Below are 24955 nucleotides of genomic sequence, written 5' to 3'. Positions count from 1 at the left end.
GGTAGCAGCTCCCTGGAATTTTTGACTTGCCCTGTGAGCAGCATCGGTTGCCTGTGGGTTGCAGGAGGAGTACAGGGGACTGTGGGCACGGCACTGACGGCATCCGCAGCACTCGTGTCACCTTCTACTGAATGCATTTGAAAACACTTGCCATCACTTATTAATATGATTTATTTATTGTGAATATCATACTGTATTTATTAATTCTAGGATGGCTCTCCGCTTAACACTTCTTAAATTAGAACACCTCTTATAATTCACAGGACATCTTTCAATGGCTCCTGGCCAACTGGCGGCAGAATTTTCCCTTCCTGTGCGTGAATGACCTTGGATATTATTCTTGGTGGCATGACTGGACACCTGCAGCCTCTCGATGTTTTCAGTCAAAAAGGTATTTAAGAGCCATTTGTCAGGCGGACAATTTGAGCCCACGCGTTTGAGGCCAGCCTGGGCAACATAGTGGCACGCTGTTTCTAAAAAGCAAAACAAAAAACAAAAACAAAAACAAACAAACAAAAAACGAAAGAAAGGAAGAAAGAAAGAAAAAAGAGCAGTAATATCTTGATCATTGGTCATTGGTCATTGTCTTTAAAACAACTTTCCATTGATATCTTCTGGGGAGAACAAGAGAGCACTAGTGTCAAAACTTCAACCAGCTTGGAAGAAAATTCTGGAGATAAGAGAGCAATAATTTTTTAGGTTGAATCACATAAGTTTGCCATCCTTTGGTCAAAAACAGTCTAATGAGCAATTTCACTTGGTTCCACTTACAAGAAAAGTTCCATCTCCAACACTCTTGATGGGGACTGTGTGCAGAAATAAGGGCATTGACAAGTTGGAATTAAAACATAATCTAGAAGGGTTGCATTCTGAATATAAAAAGTTTTAGGAATATTTAAACCAGTTTGTTTTACTTATATTTTCCTTCTTTATACATATGACAAGAATAATATTTTTTAAAAAATTATTTAAAGCCCTATTCATAGCTTGAAAAAAAGTTCTTGCAGTAAAAGCATTTGCAAAAGTATGAAATAAAATTTGACATGACAAGGAAGCATTATATCATTAATTGGCAGCTTTTCTTCCTTAGCGACGTAAAATAATGACATCATAACAATCAAAGAGTGTCTCAGATTTGGTGAAATATGATTTATCCACCCATGGACCTCAGAGGCAGAGAGTGAGGTTAATCATAATTCTTGGTTTCAGGTCATATTTTCACCAATGGTTTGTGCTAGACCTATCTCTGATTTTGTCATTGAATATTGGGTGATAATTATCTCAGCCATATAGATAATAGAAATGAGAAATGGGGATAAGAGGGAAAATTAGGGTGAGATATTCTAAAACCTTCTTGGTTTTAGACATTGCAAATGTCTTCTCCCATTTCATCTTTTAACTTCATCTATAGTATATTTTGTTAAACAAAAACTCCTAATTTTTATGTAATTGAGTTTTTTAACATTGTTGCCTGAGAGCTCATGTTTTTGAAGTTTTGTTTAAGGAGTCCTTTTCCTGTAGGTCACAAAGATTTTCTTCAACATTTTCTTGTTTTGACTTTATAGTTTTATTTTTCATTCCTAAATTTTTTAGTCCATCTTGAGTCCACCTTTGTTTGTGATGTTATGTGGTGATTGAGTTTTATTTTTCTTATAGTAAAAAAGTTTCCCCCATGCTTCTGCTAAACAGACTTTCCACCATTCACTTATGGTGCCACCTTTATCATATGCTAAATTCCCACATATGCATGAGGGTATATCTGAAGTCTCCTTCAGTTCCATTGGTCATTGTCTGTTTTTGAGTACGTTACCACACTGCTTTTATTATTATAGCTTTTAAATATATCTTAATATATGCTAGAGTATGTCCCCCTCTTCAGTCTTTTATAAAGTCAATTAAGACTTTGGGAGGCTGAGGCAGGCAGATCACTTGAGGCCAGGAGTATGAGACCAGCTTGGACAATATGGTGAAACCCTGTCTCTAACAAAAATACAAAAAATTAGCTGGGCATGGTGGCACATGCCTGTGGTCCCAGCTACTTGGGAGGCTGAGGTAGGAGGATCCTTTGAACCTGGGAGCCAGAGGTTGCAGTGAGCTGTGATTGCACCACTGTACTCAAACATGGGTGACAGAGTGAGACCCTGTCTCAAAATAAATAAATAAACAAACAAATAAAGTTAATTAGGTATTTTTGGTGGATACTTCTTCCATATAAATTTTAGAATGTGTTTATTGAATTTCTTTAAAAGTCCGATTGGAATTGCACTAAATTTGTAGATTAATTTGGGGGAGAACTCAGGGAATCCATCCAAGAGCATGGCATAGCTCCCCACTAACTCAGCTCATTTTGTACATCCTTTGTTACAGTTTAAAATGTTTTCCATCAGAGGATTTATAAATTCTTGACTTAGTAACTTTTCAGTTACTATATATTTTTTGTTGCTGTTATGAATAATACTATATTTTAAAAAGTGATGTTTCCTAGGCAGTTATCATTAGTTTAGAGCAGAGATAGGCATGCTTTTTCTGTAAAGGGCCAGATGGTAAGTATTTTAAGCCTGGCAGCCATGTAAGGTCTCTGTTACATATTCTTCTTTTTCTTTTTCTTTATTTTTTTACAACCCTTTAATAAATGTAAAAACCATTCTTAGCTGGTGGGGGCCTTACAAAAACAGGCCTTAGAGGGCGTTTGGCCCACAGCATCTTAGTTTTCCAGTTGCTAGTGTAGAAAAATGGTATTGACCTATGTACATTTCTCTTTTAGTCTGTGGTGTTGCTGAGCTCTCTTATTAGTTCTAATGATTTGCCTGATTGTTCTGTTAGTTTTTCTACATAGGTGAATAATACAATTTTTATGTCTTCCCTTTTAATTCTTACCTCTCTTACTTCTTTTTCTCTTGTAGGGTTGGCCAGGACTTTTCCTTGTAATGTTCAACAGACGTAATGACAGTGGGCAGTCTTATGTTATTCTTATCTTAAAGAGAATATATCTAAAGTTTTTTCTTAACTATAATGTTTACTAAAGGCTTTGGTGTATTACTTTTACCAAGTTAAGAAAGTTTCCTTCTATTCCTAGTTTTCTAGGGATTTTAAAAAAAATCATAATTAAGTGGTGACTTTTATCTGAAACTTTTTCCATCATTTGAGAGAATGCAATTTACCTCTTGTAGCCTACTAGTGAGGTAAATTGATTTGATAGATTTTCACAGATTGAACCATCCTTGCATTTCTGAGATAAACTTCATTTGATCAGGATTCAGTTAGCTATTGTTTTATTTAAGAATTTTATATCTACATTTCTAAGGGCAAGAGACCTGTAATTTTCTTTTCTTATCAGGTTCTTATCTGACATTGAAATCAAGATTACATAGGTCTCATAAAATAAAATGTAAACCTGTTTTATTTTCTGGCACAACTTGTATAATAATGTAAGAGTTAACTGTACTTTCAAAGTTTGCTAGACTTCCTCTGTAAATTATTTAAGGTAAAGTTTTCTTTTTGTGAGGGGAGGTTTTGTTGACTACCTTTTCAATTTCTTTCATGCTTATTGGCTTATTTAAATTTTCTGTTTTTTCTTGCACCAATTTTGTCATTTTTTCCCCTAGGAATTTATCCACTTCATTTTGGCCATAAAATGTATTAGTGTATAATTGTTAATAATATTTCTATAATTATTTTCTAATCTATTATATCTATTCTTTTCATTATTTTATTCATTTAAATATTTTCTTTTTCTTCATCAGTCATGCAAGATGTTTGCTACATTATTAGTCGTAAAAGAAAATAGCCCTTTAGTTTTGTTAAGTTTCTCTTATTTTTGCCCCTTACTTCATTAATTTCTATCTACCCTTCTCTGTGTAATAATTTCCTTCCTTTTGGCTTTTAAAAATTTGTCCTGTTATAGTTTACTCAATTTTTTGAGTTGAATCTCACTGGTATATAACCTTTCTTGCTTCTTGGTAGAATTGTGTGGCCAGGTGCAGTGGTCACACCTGTAATTCCAGCACTTTGGGAGGCCAAGGTAGGTGGATAACTTGAGGTTAGGAGTTTGAGACCAGACACCAACATGGTGAAATCCTGTCTCTACTAAAAATGCAAAAATTAGCTTGGTGTGGTGGCGCATGCCTGTAATTCCAGCTACTTGGGAGACTGAGGCATGAGAATTGCTTGAACCCAGGAGGTGGAGGTTGCAGTGAGCCAAGATCATGCCATTGCACTCCAGCCTGGGCAACAGAGAGAGATTCTGTCTCAAAAAATAAAAAAAAGACTTGTTTAAAAATATAACTTTTCCTTTAGCATTGCTTTAGCTGTGTCCTCCAAATTTTGACATGTATCCCTGTTAACATTTAATTCCCAATATTTATTAATTTAAAAAAATCAAGTTTTAAAATGTTATTTAGTTGGAAAACAGTATTATTTTGTAATATGCTTTTTAGTTTTGATGCATATAGTATTTTTAAGCAACTATTTTGTTTTTAAGTTTTAATTTGTTATGAATTTATTGAGGCTACCTTTATGGTCTAATAAATCATCTTGTTTTGTAAATGTTCTACATGCACATGAAAAGAATGTGTTTCCATATTTGTTGAATGTAGAGTTTATCTATTTTTTTCTTCTTTTTTTCCTTTTTTTTTTTTTTTTTTTTTTTTTGAGATGGAGTCTCGGTCTGTTGCCCAGGCTGGAGTGCAGTGGCATGATCTTGGCTCACTGCAACGTCTGCCTCACAGGTTCAAGTGATTCTACTGCCTCAGCCTCCCAAGTAAACTGGGATTATGGGCACCTACCACCATGTCTGGTTAATTTTTGTATTTTCAGTAGAGATGGGGTTTCACCATGTTGGCCAGGCTGGTCTCGAACTCCTGACCTCAGGTGACCTGCCCACCTTGGCCTCCCAAAGTGCTGGTATTAAAGGCCTGAGCCACTGTGCCTGGCAGAGTTTATATATTTCTAAAAGTTTGAGGTTGTTAACTGCATTGAATATCTCTTATTTTCTTTTTTATTAATCTATTAGTTCCTGAAAGTAGTCTGTTAAAATTTCCAGCTATAATCTGTTTTTCCTTAGAGTTAGGTCAATTATTTATTGCTTTACATATCTTGAGATTGTATTGTTAAGTGTATATGTGTTTTGATGGTTATGTCTTCTTTTCTTTTTTTTAATTTTATTTTGGCTGGGTGAGGTGGGCTCACACCTGTATTCCCAATAATTTGAGAAGCTAAGGTGGGAAGATTGCTTGACCAGCCTGGGAAACATAGTGATCCCAGTCTTGGACTCAAGTGATCCTCCTGCCTCAGTCTCCTGAGTGGCTGTAATTACAGGTGCACAACACCATGCTGACTTTTATATCTGCTTTTCATTTTCCTCCTTTTCAGTTTCTATGTTTTTTCCTGTTCTCTTTTGATACTTTTTTCAGAAATTGATTTTCTCTGTATTAAGATAGCTATATCTGCTTTCTATTGGTCCATAGCTACCTAGCATGTGTTTATCCGTTCTTTATTTTTCAATGTTTCTGTGTCTTCAAGTATGTCTTTTGTGGCCAACATATTATTTATAATTTTTTTAATTAAGTTTTTTTTAGAGATGGAGTCTCACTCTATTGTCCAGACTGGAGTGCAATGGCACTATCAGAGCTCACTGTAACCTTGAACTCCTAGGATCAAGTAACCTTCCAGACTCAGCTTCCTGAGTAACTAGTACCACAGGCAAGTGCCAACATGCCTGGCTATTTTTTTTTTTTTTTATTGTAGAGGCAGGGTCTCGCTATGTTGCCCAGGCTGGTCTTGAACTCTTGGGCTTAAGCGATCCTTTTGGCTTGACCTACCAAAGTGCTGGGATTATAAGTGTGAGCCATTGCACCTGGCCCAACATATTTTGTTTGTGTTATTTTTCAAATCTAACCTTAGAGTCTGTCTTTTAATTGGTGAGCTAATTTGAAAAAAATTCTAAAATATTTTTCTTCATAATTTATTCACATATTCCCTGCTTTTGTTTTAAAAAGTCTCCTTCTGGGACTCAGATATTGATATGTTTTCTGCCCTTCAAATCTTTTAACTTTTAAAGCACTTTTAATGTGTCCTTATGCTTTCCTGCTGCCTGCTAGAGAGTTCATCTAATTTTGCTTTTTGTCTTCTATTATTTTTTCTTTTTTTTTTTTTTTTTTTGAGACGGAGTTTCGCTCTTGTTGCCCAGGCTGGAGTGCAGTGGCGCAATCTCGGCTCACTGTAACCTCCGCCTCCTGGGTTCAAGTGATTCTCCTGCCTCAGCATCCCAAGTGGCTGGGATTACAGGTGCATGCCACAATGCTCAGCTAATTTTTGTATTTTTTGTAGAGATGGGGTTTTAACATGTTGGCCAGGCTGGTCTGGAACTTCTGACCTCATGTGATCCATCCACCTTGGCCTCCCAAAGTGCTGGGATTACAGGCATGAGCCATGGCACCTGGCTTTCTATAATTTTCTATTATTTTTTCTATCTATTGTGTTATTTGCGTCAACTTTTATGTATTCATAGTCAACTTTTCTACCTTTTTCTTACAGTTTTTAATTCTCAATTTTTGGTCCTAAAATATATAACCCCTTGTTTATATATATAAACTATATATATATAGTGTTTATTTACAGTTCTTGGTCCATCTGTTTCCATTTTGCTTTAGCTGGTATCTGCGTTTAGCTCACTGTTTGTCTGTTAGAGACGTTCTCAGGTATCTAGTTATTTGTGCCTGTGAGCTCATGTTCACCTGGGAATAACAGCTGCTCTTTCTGGTAATGTGTTTGGGGAAAGGGATGAAGGCCAGACCCCGGGCCAAGTCTCTCTGAGTATTAGGGAGAGGGGAGTAGGAAGTCCCAGTGCAGAGAGATTCCCTCAACTACTGTTAATTATTTCTTTTTCAGGAGTAATATCCACAAGACAACTCTGCTTCAGGAATGCTTCTTTAAACTCTTTGAAATAAGCAGCTCTAGTAGAAGCCAGTTTCCTTAGTTTGTAGTACCCCAGCCATGGGCAACTGGTGTGTGGGGGACCATCAGTCCAGGCCTGTTTTTATTAATATCTCACTCCAGCAGGACTTTTGTGCTGCCCTGATATTACCATTCTGACATGGGACAGGCTTGGGGCTGTTGCTGTCAATTTCTCTGGAGATGGGTGAAATATGTATTTTTATTTTAATTTGGATTCCTTGATAATAAATGAGGTTGAACTATACGTACATATATATATACACACAGTATATATAAATTTTACAAGGATTTCTTTTATGAATTGTTAATTCACTTTGCCCATTTTATTATTTATTTATTTATTTGTATTGATTGATAAAATGTCTTTGTATGTGATAAATAGTTTTTCTTATGTAGCTTTCATATTCTCTTTCAATGAGTTGCCTTTTGTAACTTTATTTATGATATTTCTTTGCTAAACAGCCTTGTTAATTTTTATATAGCTAAATATGTCTTTTATTTTTCATTTATGACCTCTGGGTTTTATGCCTCTACTTAATTTTAGTGATGCAAATAAAACCCCTGACACATAGACAAATGAGGATTTTAAACAAATCTGTTGCTTATTAAATATTTATTTTTTACTTTTACTATTTATTTATTTTAGGGATGGGGGTCTCCCTATGTTGCCCAGGCTGGTCTTGAACTCCTGGCCCCAAGCAATCCTCATGCCTCTGCCTCCCAAAGTGCTGGGATAACAGGCATGCACCACCATGCCTGGCTTAGTTTTACTTTTTAAAACTTGCTGTTCTTTTCTAAAAAATGAGATCTTGCTATATTGCCCAGGCTGGAGTGCAATGGCTAGGTGCCCAGGCTGGAGTGCAATGCAGGTGACCACAGTGCACTGCAATCTTGAACTCCTGACCTCAAAGCAATCCTCTCGCCTCAGCCAAGTAGGTGTGTGTGCCACCATGCCTAGCTGTTATTAGATTTTTAAATTTAAAAAGTACACACTTGACATAAATAAATTAAGCAATTTGAAAGGCTATAAAGTTAATATTCTTCCCCTCCCCCATGATCAATCTCTGAGATAACTAATGTAAACACTTTTCTCACAAATGTATACACTTATAGAAGCTTCTATCTCTCAAATCATTACTCTGCAAGTTCTTTTTTTTTCTTTTTTCCCCGAGACGGAGTCTTGCTCTGTCACCCAGGCTGGAATGCAGGGCCTGATCTCAGCTCACTGCAACCTCGGCTTCCCGGGTTCAAGCGATTCTCCTGCCTCAGCCTCCCGAGTAGCTGTGATTACAGGCATGTGCCACCATGCCCAGCTAATTTTTGTATTTTTAGTAGAGATAGGGTTTCACCATGTTGGCCAGGCTGGTCTCGAACTCCTGATCTCCAGCAATCTGCCCGCCTTGGCCTCCCAAAGCGTTGGAATTACAGGCATGGGCCACTGCAACCGGCCTTGCAAGTTGTTTTTAAAAAGAAAGCATGGTATTTATAGCTATCGCATCAGACCAATATTTATAATTTAATTCCTTATTTTCTTAGAAAAATAATATTTTGGCTGGGTGCAGTGGTGTGGGCCTGTAGTCCCAGCTACTCAGGAGGCTAAGGCTGGGGGATCCTTCAGCCTAGGACTTTGAAGCTGTAGTGTTCTATGATTGCACCTGTGAATAGCCACTGCACTCCAACCTGTGCAACACAGTGAGACCCTGTCTCGAAAAATAATAATTAAAAACAACATTCTGTGATATGGATGTTCTACAATCTATTTATCTATTCTCTTACTGATAGATATGCTCATTTTTTCCAGCTTTTGTGACTATAAATAACAATAAACAAGCAACAAATATCCTTGGATCAGTGGAAATGGATAGTCCAGAAATAGTTCAAAGAATATAGAGCAACTTGATTCATCACAGAAATGACATTTCAATTCAGTGAAAAAAGGCCAGGTGCTGGTGGCTCTTGCTTGTAATAGTAGCACTTTGGGAGGCCAAGGAGAGAGGATCGCTTGAGCTCAAGAGTTTGAGACCAACCTGGGCAACGTGGTGAAAACCCATCTCTAAAAATACAAAAAATTAGCTGGGCGTGGTGGCGCATGCCTGTAGTCCCAGCTACTTGTGGGGCTGAGGCAGGAGGATCGCTTTAACCCGGGAGGTTGAGGCTGCAGTGAGCCAAGATTGTGCCACTGCACTCCAGCCTAGGTGACAAAGTGAGACCCTAAAACAAAACAAAGATGATTTATTTAATAAGTAATGCTAGCATAACTAACAATTTCCACCTGGGACAAAAATAACACTTCTTTTTTATACCATGTATAGAAATAAGCTCCAGATACAGTAAGACTAAAATGTAAAAAATTTGAAATATTAGGAGACAATTTAGCAGACTATTTTTATATAATTTCAGAGTTGGGAAATTTTTTCTTTTAGAAATTTTGGAAGCCTTGAAATCATAAAAGAAAAAACATGAACAGATTTAAATGTATAAAAAATTAATGTTTTATGTCTCCACATGACTCAGGTAACACTAAAGGTTTTTACATGTAATTTTAAGGACAAATACATGTTCAGGTCTTGGATTCTGTCTGATGAAAAATGGAATTTTATTACTACAAAGTCTGCATAAATATATCTGTACATAACTATCTGTGCATAACTATACCTAACTATATATCGATACGTATATAACTATATCTGATATGTTGTAATGGGATTTTGTTCTAATGATTATATTTCTCAAAATTGCATCTCTAAAATCTGAAAATGTAACAGTACTTCTTTATTGGGAATTCTTGTGAGGAAAAGAGTTACATAGTTTATACCACTCCTCATTCTACAATATTTATGTATGTGGATGTGAGCTGAATTTTCTTCGAGAGGGGATTTTGGAAATTTTGTTAAGTAAGTGATGAAACTGGTATGATGGCTGAAGATAACTGAAGGGTAATTAGAGTTCTTTTGTTTGGCTTTTAGGTGGCAAAAAGTTTAGCTGTGGCTGACATATAAATATACAATTGGATATTTCTTTTAAAAAGTTGACTTTGCTAACAGACACCAGATTTTTTTTCTTTGTTCTGGATGATGAGTTGTAAGTGGATCAAAAAGAAGTATTGATTTGTTCCACTGGCACACTAAAGGAGCATTCAGTGTTTTAAATATTTAACAAGACATTTATTGCCCTAATCACTAAAATCAGTGGTTATAAATTAGGATGTTTCCTGCAAAGTTAGGTTTATAACCAGCTTCTTGTTTAACTGGGAACTTTAAAGATGATCCAGTTTTAGTCCCATCTCATCTGTGAAATGAAGACACTGGGGCCAGAGGGATTAAGTCACTTCTCAGAGTTAATGAAGAGCAAAGCCCGGACTAGAACCCTCCCACTATTTTTAACTCTTCTTCATAGGGAACCAGGGATGCCAACAACAGGGGGCAGAAAAAGACCAGTGGCAAAGGCATTTGAATTGGGAAGATAATAATGTCTCCCCAAAGATATCCTGCTGCTGTAGCATACTGTATTTTATGGGCACTGTCCGCTCCTGGACAATTTCTGTTGCTTCTTTGGAGAGGCCACTGCAAGCAGATGTCTGCAAGGCAGCATCCCGACTGTGCATGCCATGAGTCCTGACTCTTCAAATGCCCATGCTTCTGTGCCTCCAGACAATTGTGGAGTGAGCAGACAAGGCAGGGAGAAGTGACTTATAGGACGTGATTCAGCAACATAAAAAGAGGGGCTTACTTATTTCATACGTTCATGATGAACCCATCCTAACTGGATCATTAAATTATTGACTTAACTTCAATAATATAATTATCTCAGTAGAATCTACTTGGGCTTCTGAATCAAGGTAAATTGTGATTTTATCACACTTAAGTGGAAAAGATATGAAATGGAGGTGAGCAAATGGACACCTTTAGGAAAGACACTTGGTTGTGATGTCTTGTGGGGGGATGACCAGGGAGAGATGTGGGTTTGCATGGGGGCTGGAAGGAAGCAATTTATAATGTACACAGGGCCCCCTACAAATGGCTCTATTTTTTCTTGTAGGGATATGCATTGGTCAGATGTTCTCAAATTCACATGATGTTTGGGCCAGATGATAACCTGTTGACCCATTAATATCTGTCCCTTGCTTTCTGTTCCCACTGCTGCATTTGGGTTTTAGCCATTCATTATCTCTTGCTTGGAAATTGTCAATGGTCTTCTCTTTAGTCTCACTACTAGTGCCAATCCCCTTCCTAGCCATTTTCTATGTGACTTCCAATGTGACCCTTTTGAAAGCACAGGGAGATATTGCTTCACACCTATTAAAATGGCCAAAATTAGAAACCAAAATAAAACAAAAAAATCATGTGGCTGAGGGGGGAGGATTCCTTGAGGTCAGGAATTTGAGACCAGCCTGGGTTAACATAGTGAGACCCCTGTCTCTACAGACAAAAAGTAATAATTTAAGGGCCAGGTGCGGTGTCTCATGCCTGTAATCCCAGCACTTTGGGAGGCCAAGGCGGGTGGATCAGCTGAGGTCAGGAGTTCGAGACTAGCCTGATCAACATGGTGAAACCCCTTATCTACTAAAAACCAAAAAAATTAGCCAGGCATGGTGGTGGGGACCTGTAATCCCAGCTACTCTGGAGGCTGAGGCAGGAGAATCCCTTGAACCTGGGAGGTAGAGGTTGCAGTGAGTTGAGATCACGCCACTGCACTCTAGCCTGGGCAACAGAGCAAGACTCCATCTCAAAAAAAAAAAAAGTAATAATTGAAAAAATCAGCTAGGTATGGCGGCATGCACCTGTAATCTCAGTTTTTTGGGAGGCTAAAGTAGGAGGATTCCTTGAGCCCAGGAGTTTGAGGCTGCAGTGAGCTATGATCATATTACTAAACTCCAGCCTAGGTGACAGAGTGAGACTTTGTCTCAAAAAAAAAAAAAAAGTTTTTGTGTGAACGTAAGTTTTTACTTCATGTGGGTAAATATCTAAACATGTGATTGCATGGTTGAATGGTAAATATAAATTTCACTTCTTTTTTTTTTTTTTTTTTGAGACAGAGTTTCACTCTTGTTGCCAAGGCTGGAGTGCAATGGCATGATCTCAGCTCACGGCAAACTCTGCCTCCCGGGTTCAGCAATTCTCCTGCCTCAGCCTCCCGAGTAGCTGGATTACAGGCATACACCACCATACCCAGCTAATTTTTGTATTTTTAGTAGAGACTGGGTTTCACCATGTTGGCCAGGCTGGTCTTAAAATCCTGACCTCAAGTGATCTGCCTGCCCTGGCCTCCCAAAGTGCTGGGATTACAGGCGTGAGCCACTGTACCTGGCCACAAAAACCTTTATGCAAATGTTTAAACAGCTTGATTTGTGATTGCCCCAAACTGCAAACAACCCAAATGTTCTTTAAGTGGTAAATGGTTCTACAAACTATGGTACATCCACGATGTGAAATTTACTCAGCAATAAGAAGAAATGAACTCCCCATACCTGAGGTAACATGAATGGATCTCAAATGCATTACGCTAAGTGAAAAAAGCCAGGCTCTAAAAGTCGTGTACCATATGATTTCATATTTATGGCTTTCTGGAAGAGGTAAAACTACAGGAACAGAAAACAGATGTGGTTGCCAGAGGCTGGGTGGGGATAGAAGAGTGATTGATTACAAAGCCTGGGGAAATATTTTGGGTTGATAGAACTGTTCATTTTTTTTTTTTTTGAGACAGGGTCTCACTCTGTCACCCAGGCTGGAATGCAGTGGTGCCATCTTGCTCACTGCAACCTCCACCTCCCAGGTTCAAGTGATTCTCCTGCCTCAGCCTCCTGAGTAGCTGGGATTACAGGCATGCACCATCATGCGTGGCTAATTTTTGTATTTGTAGTACAGTCAGGGTTCCACCCTGTTGGCCAGGCTAGTCTTGAACTCCTGACCTCAAGTGATTCTCCCACCTCGGCCTCCCAAAGTTCTGGGATTACAGGCATGAGCCACCATGCCTGGTCTGATGGAACTGTCCTATATTTGGGTTGTGCGAGTAGTTACGTGACTATATCCATTTGTCAGAAGTCACAGAACTGCATGCTAAACTGCATAAATTTTAATGTGTGTAAATTATATCTCAATTTAAAAAAAGATCCTTGTTTAGGTATAAGAACCAATGAGATGTACCTGTTGAATTTCAGCTTCTTATCATGCCTCTGCCATTCTGCATTGAGCTGTATTGTAGAGTTGGGAACATCTTGGGCTGTGGGGTTACGGTGGCTTCCACTCCTCTCCTCCCTAGGGGAGAGGAACATTTAGCCAGCTAAGAACGAAACCACATATTCCTACCCAACTTTCTCCCTTCCAAGTATAAGCCACACCCAACCCTGCTTAGCTTCTGAGATCAGACAGGATTGGGTGCTTTCAGAGTAGTGTGGCAGTAGGCCCTCCCCAACTTTCTATCCATAGAACCCTGCCCCCTTTAGGTTCAGGAGCCTCTTGATTAATCTAGTGGGTCATTCATCAAATATGAATTGTAGGTTCATTGGTTATTTTTTCTTTAATTCCACAAAGTGAGTAGTTCAGATTATTTTAGGGATTACACTTTGTTTTGCGTACAAATGGATGCTTGAAGGGAAATTAGCTTCTCTGGGCCCTGAGCTTACAGCATCCTTCATTGCTCTTGCTGGGCTGCCTGTTTCTTCTTTGGTGTCCTGGTCTGTACTGAAGAGTCCAGGGAAAAGACCTCGCTGATCAGAGAATCATTCATTGCCTTACTCTTCTGTCCTACTGTCAGGGGACGGTTCTGATTTTTGCTTCAGGACGCGTGATCATCCTAATTGTAGCCTCCAGAGGTGTCAGGCTCACTAATGGTTCTGAGGCCATCTTGATTCCAGAGCAAGCAGCTGATTTGTTTTTTCCTTGACTTCCTGTTCCTGGTGACAGGTTTGATCATACTAGGTGTTAGAAACCCAGTAAGAAATGAATGAAAATACAATTCAGTGACACACATTGGCAAAACATTAACATTTCCCAAGTCTCTTGATTATGATGAAAAGGGGGCTTGTTCTTGGACTCTAAATTATTATTATTACTTCTTGTTTTAATTTTCTTGCTTTAATCAAGTGGAATGTTAATCCATTTTCTCGGAGCTGAATTTAGAATTTCCCAGGACGCATCTGGATCCAGTTCTACTGACACAAAATATTTCCAGTCTTAATTCTTTCTACATTGAAGATAAGAACGGCCAGGTGCGGTGGCTCACACCTATAATCCCAGCACTTTGGGAGGCCAAGGTGGGTGGATCACTTGAGATCAGGAATTGAAGACTAGCCTGGCCAACATGGTGAAATCTCATCTCTGCAAAAATACAAAAATTAGCCGGGCATGATGGCATATGCCTGTAATCCCAGCTACTTGGGAGGCTGAGGTAGGAGAATTGCTTGAGCCTGGGAGGTGGAGGTTGCAGTGAGCCGAGATTGCACCATTACACTCCAGCCTGGGTGACAGATCAAGATTCTGTCTCCAAAAAAAAAAAAAAAAAAGACCAAGATTTCTCTGTGAGAGTAAACAAGAGTGCTCACCATCTATGCAGCACAGAAGAGAAAGCAGGGGCCTCCTTGCCGCCCCCCGGTTTAATGACATGGAAGAGGAGGAGTGGGGCAGAGGCCAAGATGCAGCGTTTCCTGGAGGCCCAAGCCCTCATTGGAGCACTTTCTCTTCCTGCAACGAAGGCCAACATTCTTCCGCAACTCCACAGATGACCCTGCTACACAGATTTATTTTTCCTGAATCTAACGTGTCAAAAAATTCCAGGGCCAGGACCCTTGCTATTTCCAAGCCAGCCTTTCACCCTGGAGTTTCCCAGTGATGTTCTTAAGGAAGTGAGACATTTGGTTTGCTTCATACCAGCTGACTAAACTGACCCGGGAAAGGTTGCAGTTAATTCTTTTTGTTGTTGTTGTTTGTTTTTTTTTTGAGACAGAGTCCCTCTCTGTCACCCAGGCTGTAGTGAAGTGGCGTGATCTCAACTCACTGCAGCTTCTGCCTCCTGGGTTCAAGTGATCCTCCTGCCTCAGCCTCCCGAGTAGCTGAGACTACAGGTGCGCACCACTACACCCAGCGAATTTTTGTATTTTTAGTAGAGACGGGGTTTCGCCATGTTGGCCAGGATGGTCTTGAACTCCTGACCCCGGGTGATCTGCCCGCCTCAGCCTCCCAAAGTGCTGGGATTACAGGCGTGAACCACTGTGCCCGGCCTGGTTGCGGTTAATTCTGCAACTGCTGCCTTGCTGGGCTACTGTGGGAAACAGTGTTTTTTCAACTAAACCAGTAAGATGGCAGCACCAAAGGAACCCCTCAAGCACCCACCTGAGCACTGTCTCTGGTCCCCTGTCGTCCCAATGTCTCGAGGCTAGCTTCATGTCATCTTTGCCAAGGATTTTCTCTAAGCCCGGCTTTTCATGTGGTTGGCATGTTTCTCCCATAAGGCCTAGTTGTATTTCTTTGGAAACCTCCCATGGTGCCTAATGCAATCCCTAGCACATATATTGAGTTACATACTTGGGGCTGTTCTGCAGTCTGCCTGGGGCTTGGAGCTGGTTTCATCTTTTTTTAGAGCATAGATCCGATTGTGGGCAGGTAGGTGCCTTTCAGCCTCAGGGGCTCTAAGCTCTCTGTGAGGATTGGCTGGGTGTTTCTAGATGTTCGCTGTCACTACTGGTGGGTTTTCTTTGCCTGCTTGTAACTGTCTCTGCCTCCCCTAGTTTTGCCACCATTTAGTGATATTGACAATGAAAATGACAATGGCATCAAGAGGACTGAGAGGCAGTATAGAATAGTGTGGATTCTGCAGGCCGACTACCTGGGTTCGCATTCTATTTCTGCTGCTTACTAGTTGTGTGACCTTGGGCAAGTTGCCTAACCTCTCTGTGCCTCAGTTTCTCATCTGTAATAGTCTCTATTTCATGTGGTTGTCATGAGTCAGAAGTGAGTAAATATTTGTAAATTCTTAGAACTTCACATGTCATCTGTTATTTTTATTGTTAGTACAGCTACCATTTATTGGATGCTCACTAAATGTCAGGCACTATTAAAAGTATCTCATAGTTATTTTATTTAAATCCTTACAACAACTTTGTGAGAGGAGTATCGTTATACCCATTTTAAAGGTAAGGACACTAAGGCTCAGTAACTCATTCGGATCGTTCCACTAATGAGTGGTAGAACCAGGATACAAACCCAGGGCTGCCTGCATCTGATGCCTTGCTCTTTTTTTTAAAAAAAGTATATATATATATATATATATATTTTTTTTTTTTTAAGACAGGGTCTCACTATATTGCCCAGGCTGGTCTTGAACTCCTGAGCTCAAGTGATCCTCCCGCCTCAGCCTTTCAAAGTGCTGGGATTACAGGTGTGAACCATCACACCAGCCTGATGACTTGCTCTTAATCAGTTTGCTAATATATCTTCTTATACTGACGTGGCCAATCACAAATATCGTACATTAGCTGTTGTATCTCCTTTCCTTTTCATCTGCATCTGGAGAGACATGTCGTGACTCTATTTTTTTCTCTTCCATGATCTCTTTTCTTCCACTATGGTTGGCAAAAATACCTTGCCAACGTTTTGGAGTGACTGAAAGCTGAGGTAACCATCTCAGCCACAGCTTCTGAGGTCTTCAGGATGGCTTGGTTCCTCAAGGAGTCAGGCATTTGTGGTCTATGCTGCCCGGGGCTGGAAGAAATTTTGGATGACAGAGAAGGTTTGTGGTTATACTTTTGTCTTTATTTCCAAATTGCTTCTATGACGGGTTGATCAAGTGGTCTAGATTCCGAGGCTGCAGACCTACCCGATGCCCTTGTTTGTGGTCTCATTAGCTTGCGGTACCTGATATAGGTTAGATAGATCTAGGATCTTTCCGCACTGTTGGGCAAGCCTACAAAGTCATTTAACCTCCCTGCAGTTCTCTGAAAAGAAAAAGACTAACACTTGATTTATCAGGTTGGGAGGGAGTTAAAAATATATATGTAGAAGCTCTTAGCAGGCACTGCAGAAGTGTTTACTTCTCTAGTTCCAGTCTGTAGCTACAAATGTTGGCAAGAATTTTACAATGAATAACAGAAGGATGTTTTATGTATCAGACTTAGCCATTGTCACTAAGTAGAAAACATTCAGTGTGTGCCCTCCAGGCCCACACTGTGATGATTGAGCACTAGCCAGGGGCCACTATGCTGGATGAATTAAATGCTTATTGATTCTCCTAGCTCCCACGTAAGAGACGGATTTTCTCTATTTTGCACATGAGAAAACGGGTTCAGAGAAATAAAAGTTTCCCAACATCATACAGCTAGTTAGGCTCTAAAGAAGTACCATCTTTATATGAAAGAAATAGAACAAATGTTATTCATTTGTCATGTTTGTTGATCATTTGATATGTAGTTGGCACAGATTTAGGTGTTATGTGTATAAAGCGAAGAGATATACATGGCGACTTACGCTTTAGTTGAAGAGATCACACAGACATTGCAACCTTAAAAGCCTGAACTCTGCTGGCCTCTCATTACAATACACTTGAAAATTCTGGGCAGAGCGTGGTGGCTCATGCCTGTAATCCCAGCACCTTGGGAGGCCAATGTGGGTGGATGACCTGGGGTCAGGAGCTCCAGACCAGCCTGGCCAACGTGGCGAAATCCCGTCTCTACCAAAAATACAAAAATTAGCCAGGTGTGGTAGCGTGCAACTGTAATTTTTTTTAAAACAAAGGGGTAAGCTAAAGCCTAAGGTGAAAATATCCTAGGAGAGAAGGTATTGGGATAATACAATTCTCCCTGTACAGAATCATGTACAATTTGGTGCTTAATACATAATTTTCTTTGGAGAGGGAGAGAGGGATGTGATGCCCATCGGTCAGCCCCTTCAGAGAATTCTGTGTGGCATTTTGTCAGCTTCATGAGGTCATCTTCACCCCTCTCAGATTTACCATAACCACAGTGACATCTAAAGGAAACTCTCACACTTGGTGAGAACTGTCCAACTACCCAAAGACAGATTGGCATCAAAACTAGGAGTGTAAGGGTTGGATGCTGTGGCTTACTCCTGTAATCCCAGCTACTTGGGAGGCTAAGATGGGAGGATCTCTTGAGTCCAGGAGTTTGAGACCAGCTTGGGCAAAATAGACCCTGTATCAAAAAACAAAACAAAACAAATCTAAGACTCTATTTATCCCACAAATATCTGTGAGTGCAGAGTTCTGTGCTAGAAGCAGCATGTTTACAGGTGAGAATGAGCCCCTTTGCCTGGAGAAGCCATCATTTCTCCCTGCTGGTTGGGCTGTCATTTCCACTCTGCAGCCAGGGAGAGCCAAAGAGGTTGAACCTGAACAGAAGAAAAGCCCGGGAGGATTTGCCTGTGCTTCGGTCTGCGTGCTCTAATCCAGCTTCCTTAGGTCCTTGGCAGAGGAGGTAAAATGAGCAGTAGAGATGTGAGAGAATTGGGGCCCCCGAGTTGGGTCCAAACTACTAAGAGATGCAAATTGATAAATCAACACTAAAACAATGAGGCTCTGCTAATCCTCTGACAAAGGACAAATTGCTAATCTAACCTCACTGCCAGGAAACCTGCCTCAGTTGAACAAAGGCCGCATTTTCAGCCGCTGTTGTATATGTAAACTGGCCGCGCTGGTCGGTTAAGTGGATTTACTCTCACCCGCCTCCCGGGGGAGGGGTGGCAGGTAATCCTTCCTTTCTCTAAACGTCTCAGCGAAACGGTCATCTGATCTGACCAGGAAAGGCCTGGGAGGATGTACCAAATTTTAGCCACTTTAGAATAACTGCCAAATTGCTCATGGACAAAAGGGCCAGTGTACAAAGGGGCAGGGGCTGGCAGTGGCAGCCCTTCCAGCTCAGGATTCGTAAAAGGCCTTGGGTGTCCCAGCCTCTCTCCAGCTGCTCACCCCAGGGTTTGAGGCCTTCTCTGGGGAGAGGTGGTTGTCAGCGCTCCTGGGTGCTAGTGATGTTCTGACAAGGTGTCTGTCACCCGGGGCCTTGCTGTGGGATGCAGCCTGCCTCCCTGTGGACTCTCTGCCCTCCCCCACTTCCCGGTGAAGGCTGTCTCCCACTCAAGGTGTCAGCTCATTCATTCTTCCAAGACCTGCAGAGGAGAGTCTGGCGCTGAGATGACACCTTCACAGACAGAGTGGGCCCAAAGCTAATCACCTGGGAATGTCGCAGATAAGCCCCAGTCTCAGTGGCCTCTGGCCTCCTTTACCTTCTCCTGGCTCTGCCTCCCGTCAGCCCACGTCCTGCTCCTCAAAGGCACCCTTCTGGCTGGGCTAAAGCGTGGCTCCCTAAGGGAGGAAATGGCAGTTTTTCCTGGAGCAACTGGTGCTCTTTAGACACATCCTGCTGTGATTTCACACACAGAAGTCTTGCTCAGGGGGACACAGCCTGGGTCTTTTTATGGCGTCAGAATTCCAAAGCATCTTCACACTCCCAGGTTTGAGGCCCAGGGAAGACCTTTGAAGTCATTTCTGGAGATGCTACCAAGGAACGGGTGATTTCAAACACAGATTCAGAATTGATGAAGAATAAGCACAACTTAGACCTGACAGGGCCTTTGAGAGGGTGCCTGGGTGATGTTTGGAAGCTCCCCACATTCAGGGATGGAATTCTTTCTGCTATGCCCCCTTCCATGTGGGACTGCAGACACAGACTCTTGGTTCTGTGACCAGAGACTCTTATGTTAAAAAGACTCATGACGAATTTTCTGTCTGTTTGGCCGGGCGTGGTGGCTCAAGCCTGTAATCCTAACAGTTTGGGAGGCCAATGTGGGTGGATGGCTTGAGCCCAGGAATTTGAGACCAGCCTGGGCGAAATGGAGAAATCCTGTCTCTACTAAAAAACAGAAAAATTATCTGGATGTGGTGGCACATGCCTGTGATCCCAGCTACTCAGGAGGCTGAGGTGGGAGAATCCTTTGAGCAGGGAGGCATAGACTGCAGTGAACTGAGATCACACCACTGCACTCCAGTCTGGGCAACAGAGGGAGACCCTGTCTCAAAAAAAAAAAAAAAATTCTGACTGTTCAGGCTCAGATGCCTACTTTATGGTCCCAGTTCAAAGGCTGCCACTTGGGACAATCTCCAGGGGACTGTCACAGAGGTGGAGGGTGAGGGTGGGTGAACGGGTGAATAGGGCTGAGCTGCTGAAAACCTTTCTTGGTTTTGGTCTGAGGCTCAGCTCACAAAGCCCACCTCCCTCCATGAGGGACACTCATTTGCTCCTGCTGGCTTTTTTGGAGTGTGCACTCTTGAAGGCTCCCCTGTCATGCCTTTTGGAGGATGATAGTTATACTGGTTCTGAATCCCATGCCCCTGACATTGCTCTTGTCCAGGTCCTCCTCCAAGTCTTTGTGGCAAATCCACCTTCCAGCCTCCATCTTAGCGGCAGCACTGGCAGGCTGGTCTCTTGCCCTTTGGCCCTGTCTCTCTCCTGGCTTTCTGGGCCGCACACTCTGTGGGTTCTCCTCCCTCCTCCAGGCCGTCCGCCAGCTCCTGCTCCTCCCTCGTCCTCACTCGGCTCCTATACATCCTTCAGGGCCCAAGTGGAGCTCCCTCAGAGAGGAGTTGCCCAAAATCTCTGCATCTGCTCTGGTCCAAAGCATGTTCACTGTCTTATTCTCTTATTGCATCCTGTTCCTTCCCTCCAACAAGCTTCCATTGGTCATTCGCTCATACTTATATAGATATACTGTCTGCTTCCCTCTTTCAGACTAAACTCCATGATGGAGACCATGTCTATGTTGTTCAGATGCTATAGCGATGCCTTGCACAGGGCTTGGTGCATAGCAGGTGCTCAATAAATACTTGTTGAAAGAGTGAATGGATGGCTGAATGCATGCTTACAGCGTACTGTGTGATGCTGAGCGATTCTATATATTATCTTATTTATCTATATATTATCTATATATTATCTTATTATTTATCTATATATTATATATCTATATATTATCTATATATTATCTTATTTATGCCTCATGTAGATCTTATCGAGCAATTGTTATGATCATTTTACAGGTGAAGAAACTGAGGCTTTGAGAAATTAAGTGAATTCCTTAAGGTCACAGTTGGTGTCGGTGCTGAGATTAGAACTCAAATCTCTCTGACCCCAAGCCTTAGACTCCATTTCTTATAACTGCTCACTGGGGAAGGTGGGGTTGCATTCCTCCATCATTGTTTCCATCTTATCAGTTTCTTACTTTCTTACTCAGGAACATTGGTGGTTCCCTATTATTCATTGTATCCCTACCCCTCTCTTTGCCTAACCTTCAGGGCTGGACACTGATGACTGTGATGGCTCTTTACTCTTTAACACAGAACTTAAACTTTAGATAAGCAAATTAAGGACCGTTTAATTATGGTAAGTTTCTATTTTCTTCATGTTTGCTTAGGCAGCTAAGCATGCAGATTCTAAATCAATCAGTCTAGGGTTCAATTCCGGCTTCATCGTCCCTGTGATCCTCCCTCTTTTGTCTTTGAATTTGAGAGGCTCTTTAAAAACTACCATTTCTTAATCTTATCAAAAAATGTGTCTTACTTAAGAATGTAATGCACATTTTAGTTGAAAGGCGGGGAGGTAACTGGTATTTCTTAAACCCTTCTCTCTCTTAATTCTTTAGTACGGAGGCTGATTTTACTTTTTTTTTTTTTTTTTTTTTGAGACAGGGTCTTACTCTGTCACCCAGGCTGGAGTGCAGTGAGATCATGGCTCATTGCGGCCTTGACCTCCTGGGCTCAAGAGATCCTCCCAGCCTCCTAAGTAGCTGGGACCACAAGTGAGCACCATCATGCCTGGCTAATTTTTAATTTTATGTAGAGATGGGGTCTCCCTATGTCGCCCAATTTTTCTCTTTCTAATTGTGATGCTATTATAGTTAGGAATTGAAATAGGATCATGAGAGAAATGCAAGTCAAAACCAAAATAGATACTTCTTCCCTTCCATTAGGATGACTATTATAGGAAAACACACACATACACATAACAGAAAATAACAGGTGTTGGTGAGGATGTGGAGAAACTGGAACCCTTGTGCATTGCTGGTGGGAACGTAAAATGGTGTATCCCCTGTGAAAAACAGTATTTTGGGGATCTTCAAAAAATTAGGCCAGGCGCAGTGGCTCACACCTGTAATCCTAGCACTTTGGGAGGCCGAGGCAGGCGGATCACGAGGTCAAGAGATTGAGACCATCCTGGCCAACATGATGAAACCCCATCTCTACTAAAAATACAAAAATTAGCTGGGAGTGGTGGCACGTGCCTGTAGTCCCAGCTACTTGGGAGGCTGAGGCAGGAGAATTGCTTGAACCCGGGAGGCAGAAGTTGCAGTGAGCCAAGATCATGCCACTGCACTCCAGCCTGGAGACAGAGTGAGATTTTGTCTCAAAAAAATAAATAAATAAAAATTAGACATAGGCTGGGTACGGTGGCTCATGCCTGTTATCTGTAATCCCAGCACTTTGGGAGGCTGAGGTGGATGGATCACTTGAGGTCAGGAGTTTGAGACCAGCTTGAACAACATGGTGAAACCTCATCTCTACTAAAAATACAAAAATTAGCTGAGTGTGGTGGTGCATGCCTGTAATCTCAGCTACTTGGGAGGCTGAGGCAGGAGAATCACTTGAACCTGGGAGGCGGACATTGCAGTGAGCTGAGATAGCACCACTGCACTGCACTCTAGCCAGGGCAACAGAGTGAGACTCTTTCTCAAAAAAAAAAAAGTTAGACATAGAATTACCATATGTCTCAGCAATCTGAATACGTACCCTAAATAATCGAAAGCAGGGACTGGAAGAAATATTTATATACCCATGTCCATAAGCAGCATTATTCACAAGAGCCCAAAGATGGAGACAGCTCAAGTGTCCATCAATAGATGAATAAGCAAAAGTGATACATACATGCCATGAAATATTATTCAGCCTTCAAAAGGGATGCAGTTCTAATAGATGCCATGACATGGATGAACTTCAAGAACATTATGCCAAGTGAAATAGCGGGTCACAAAAGGACAAATTGTATGATTCTACTTATGAGAGACACCTAAAATAGGCAAATTCATAGAGACAGAAAGTAGAGCAGAGGTGACCAGGGGTTGTGGGGAGGGGCAATGGACAGTCATCGTTTAATACACACAGAGTTCCAGTTACGGATAATGAAAAACTTCTGGAGATGGATGGTGGTGTTGGTCACACAACCGTGTAGATGTACACACATAATACCACTGAGTTGTGCACTTAAAAATGGTTAAAATGGCAAATTTCATATTATGTGTATTTTAACACAATTAAAAAAGGAATCAATATAGGAAATTACTACATGCCAGGCACTATTCTAAGTACTTTATATGCATTAACTCTTTTAATTTTACAACATTCTAGGCAAATAATAATGAGCTGTAATAATTAGCATATTATTCCTGTGGTAATAATAATTGAACTATCTGGGCCATCTTAGGATAAATGCTATTTGGGCATAATACTCTATAATGTAATATACTCCTTTAATTCAATTTTCTAAGACTTCATTTAGAATTTTCTTATCTCCAGCAGAGTGATAGGTAAATGTGAGCAGGCTGGGCATGGTGGTTTGCCCCTGTAATCCCAGCACTTTGGGAGGCCAAGTGGGGAGGATTGCTTCAGGCCAGGAGTTCAAACCAGCCTGGGCAACATAGTGAGACCCCATCTCTACAGAATTTTTTTTTTTTTTAATTAGCTGGGCATGGTGGCATGAGCCTGTAGTCCCAGCTACTCAAGAGGCTGAGGTGGCAAGATTGCTTGAGCAATGAGCTATGATGGCACCACTGTACTCCAGCCTAGATGACGGATAAAGACCCTGTCTCAAAAAAACAAAACAAAACGTGTGTGTGTGTGTGTGTGTGTGTGTGTGTGTGTGCAAATCACTTCAGGGCTGACATTTGTGTTGGTTCCTGAATTTCATCTGTACTGCATAAGCTGGAGTCTATTCTTTGAATCTCCTGGAATCTACTCTTTGAACTGCAATTAACTCTTCCTTTGACAACTATGTGCTTAAATCATACTAATTTTTTCTGGGTTCTCTGAGTATGTTATCTTCCTCCATACTAATGTGTTTTTGAAAAGGCTATTTTCTTTGCCTGAAAACCACCTTTGTCCTCAAGTCTTGCAAAAGTCTTGCTCATCCTTCAAGTTTCACCCAGAGGTCACCCCCTTGTGTAGCCTTCCTTCTCCTCCCCAGCACAGCTCCTCGCTCCCTCTCTGTGCTCTTTTAACCTCCCAGGGACAGTACTTATCACATCGTGTGCAACGTATTTGCTCCAGGTCTTTCTTATCCATTAACCCAGTGGCTTCCAAACTGGAGCTCGAGCTTACCAGGGTGTAAATGCAAGAGGATTCATAGTGGGGGGGATTTTATAAATTCTATTTATATTGTTTATCTCCTCCATTTCAATGCATTTTATTTTTATATTTGTATATTTTTATATTTGTATATTTTTATATTTGTATATTATGTAATACAAAAATATGTTAGTATACTTTTATTATATATGTGTATATATACACACATATATACACATATATTAGATCACTATTATATATTATAGGCTTTATATATATGATTAATACATAAATAAATTTACATATAGAAGGATATCTGCTCAATTTTTTTTCACTGATGGGACAAATAATAAAAGTCGTTGGAGACCATTGCACTAGACAAGGAGATTCTTGACAGTGAGGTCTTATTTTAGCCTCAATTTATATCCACCAATATTACTGTAGGTGAGGCAACATATATACCCAATATATATTTGAAAGGTTAAATGAGAAAGTATGGAAAAGGTAGAACTCTTTAATACAAGAGTAATAAATAGTGAATTATATAGTGATCCAACTCAAGTTGTGGTTACTAAGGTTGATTTTTATTTTGTTTTTTAATATATAGGGTCTCTGTCTCTCTGGCTGGAGTGCAGCAGCACGATCATGTCTTACTGCACTCTCAACCTCC

General features: G+C 40.8%; 1 long non-coding RNA gene across 1 annotated transcript in view; it reads left to right on the top strand.

The window, feature by feature from the left end:
* The first annotated feature begins 305 nt into the window (after positions 1 to 305).
* The window catches only part of LOC131383600 (uncharacterized), a 123847-nt gene continuing 99197 nt past the window's right edge, over positions 306 to 24955 (top strand). The window contains exon 1 of the long non-coding RNA XR_009213748.1: positions 306 to 391. This is a non-coding gene — a long non-coding RNA (uncharacterized LOC131383600). The remainder of the gene's footprint in view (positions 392 to 24955) is intronic.

This window comes from Hylobates moloch, unplaced genomic scaffold, assembly GCF_009828535.3.
Source record: "Hylobates moloch isolate HMO894 unplaced genomic scaffold, HMol_V3 SCAFFOLD_5, whole genome shotgun sequence".
NCBI lineage: Eukaryota > Metazoa > Chordata > Mammalia > Primates > Hylobatidae > Hylobates > Hylobates moloch.
This window is presented reverse-complemented; position numbering and strand designations above follow the sequence as displayed.